Raw genomic sequence first — 2,591 nt, forward strand, 5'->3', positions numbered from 1 at the left:
TTCTGTTCCCCCAACCCTTTGCTTTCTCCTGACTTCTGTGATAGGAGGCAGAGTGTCAAAGAATACAGGGGCCGCTGGCCTTTGCTTTACCTGGGCCTTGGGGGGCGGGTGCTCTTGGTCTGAGGGGCAGGTGGCCTCTGTGTGGAGCGGTTTAGTCAAGCTGGTTGTGTGAGGGGCTGCTAGTCCCCCAGGGCCCTGGGCAGGTCCCTCCCACCCTGAGCCTGTCCCTCACCTATTGATGGGGCCTGGCCCTCCCTGCCTGGGCTGTGGGGAGGATCAGAGGAGCCGGGGGTGTATTTGTTTGTTTTCCTTTCAAAATGCCCGCAGAGTTTATATTGCTTCACAATAAACAAGGCCATGGGATGTAGGCAAGGCAGGAGCAGGCGCAGACGTGATGTTTGTCACAGGAAGGAGGCGGTGGCTGGGCTCCTTCAGCCCGTGGGGACAGCGCAGTTGTCTCTGAGGGTCAGAGCCTGGCTCCAGGCACTGGGAGAACCTGGCCAGTCGTGAGAGGTCTTAGTGCTGACTCAGATCTGATCTGTGGTTTCCATACTACAAATGACGAGACTGAGGCCCGAGAGGAGAAGCTTTAACCAAGGTCCAGAGCTGGTGTTGTCTGTGGTGCTGGGGAATTAACCAAACCGGGACACTCCACCACTGAGCTGTATGCCTGCAAACATTTTTATTATTATTATTTTTTTTTTCCCAGTACCGGGAATTGAACTCACGACCTTGCGTTTGCCAGGCGGCCCTGTGCTGCTAAGCTAAATCCCCAGCCCTGCCTTTTTATTTTTTATAGGTACTGTTTAATGTTTTTGAGCCGGGGTCTCGCTATGTCATTCAGGCTGGCTTTGAACTTACTATGTACCCCAGGCTGGCCTACAACTTGCCAAGATACTCCTGCCTCAGCCTCCTGACCAGCTGAGACTACCATGCCTAAGCAGGTCCAGTTTCCTTTTTTATGATCTTCCCGTCTGGAGCCACTGTCCCTATCATGCAGGCCGGGGATGGTGCTGGGCGGCGCTGGGCCTTTAACCTTGAACACGGGCTGGGAGAGGGGACCCAGGTGGGGCGAGCGACTGCGGCACGGAGGTTGTGAAACCACCAGAATGACAGTCACTTTGCATCAGAGTGTGGGGTTGGACCAGCTTGTGCAGGACAAGTATGAGCCGGCTGCGATGAGGTGAGGACCGAGAGCTCGCGCGTGGCTGGTGGGTCCGCGGGTGCACAGCGCCCCTGGCGTCTTCTTCCCTCACTACAGCGAGGCCGTGCCCGGCTGGCCCCTCTGGGGACAGAGCCGGTATCAGGCCTAGAGTCCTCTCCGCGTCCTTCCAAAGCGCCGGGCTCCGGGGGCGAGGATGCGCTTGGTGGTGCACCAGGCCACTGCCGGGCCCCTGCGTCGGCGTGAAGAGGCGAGGGTCGCAGGGCGCAGTTCCTACCGCAGTGCCCCAGCAGGAGCAGGTCCGCGCAGCAGCGCCACCGCCCAGCACCACAGCGCAGGGCTGGGGCAGACGCTCCTTCCGGGGTTTCCTCTGCCACTGCCACCACCCCCACTTCTCAGCCCTGGGGGTCGTGCACATACATGTTCACTGCACGTCAGGAGCACAAAGCGAGATGCCCGAGAGCAGATGTCTTCAATACAAGGCTGTGCGCTTTTTTTAGGATGATGGAATTTCATATGAATTTTTATTTTATTTATATTTATTTATTTATTTATTTGGCACTCAGAATCGAATTCACGACCTCATGCTTGCCAGGCAGGCGCTGTGCCACTGAGCTACATCCCCAGCCTCCCCCCCTTTTTTTTTTTTTTCATTTTGAAACAGGGTCTTGCTCTGCAGTTCAGGCTGATCTTTAACTCACTATGTAACCCAGGCTGGCCTCTAACTCATGGTGATCCTCCTGCCTCAGCTTCCCAAGTGCTGGGATTACAGGTGTGCACCATCATGTCCTGCTTCTTTTTGTACCCGTCAACCCCTACTGGGGGTTGAACCCAGGGCTGCTCAACTGCTGAGCTATAGTTCCACATCTCCGGCCCTACCTATCATCTATCTATCTATCTATCTGTCTATCTATCTATCTATCTATCTATCTATCTATCTATCTATCATTTATCTATCTATCATCTATGTATTATTTTGAGATAGGGTCTCACTTAGTTGTCCAGGTGAGACTTGAACTTGGAACTTGAGATCCTTGGGCCTCAGTGTCCCTCAGTGCTGGGATGGCCAGTGTGTGCCACTGGGCCCTGCTGATCATCTGTACTTTTTTTCTTTTCTTTTTTGAAACAAAGTCTCACTATGTAGCCCAGGTTGGCCTCAAACTCCCAGCAATCTTCCTGCAAGCCTCCTGAATGCTGGGATTGCAGATGTGTGCCACCGTGCCTGGCTTGTACTTTTAGTGGTTACTTAAATGCTCTAAATACACATTATCTCAGCGGGTCATGGTGGCACACTCCCAGTGGTGGCGTAATCCTAGCACTCAAGAGGCTGAGGCAGGAGGATCGTTGTAAGTTTGAGACCAGCCTGGGCTATAAAATGAGCTCAAGGCCAGCCTGAAATGCATAGCAAGACCCTGTCTCAAAAAGACCA

This window comes from Chinchilla lanigera, unplaced genomic scaffold (assembly GCF_000276665.1).
Source record: "Chinchilla lanigera isolate Chin_1 unplaced genomic scaffold, ChiLan1.0 scaffold00012, whole genome shotgun sequence".
In the NCBI taxonomy this organism is placed as follows: Eukaryota; Metazoa; Chordata; class Mammalia; order Rodentia; family Chinchillidae; genus Chinchilla; species Chinchilla lanigera.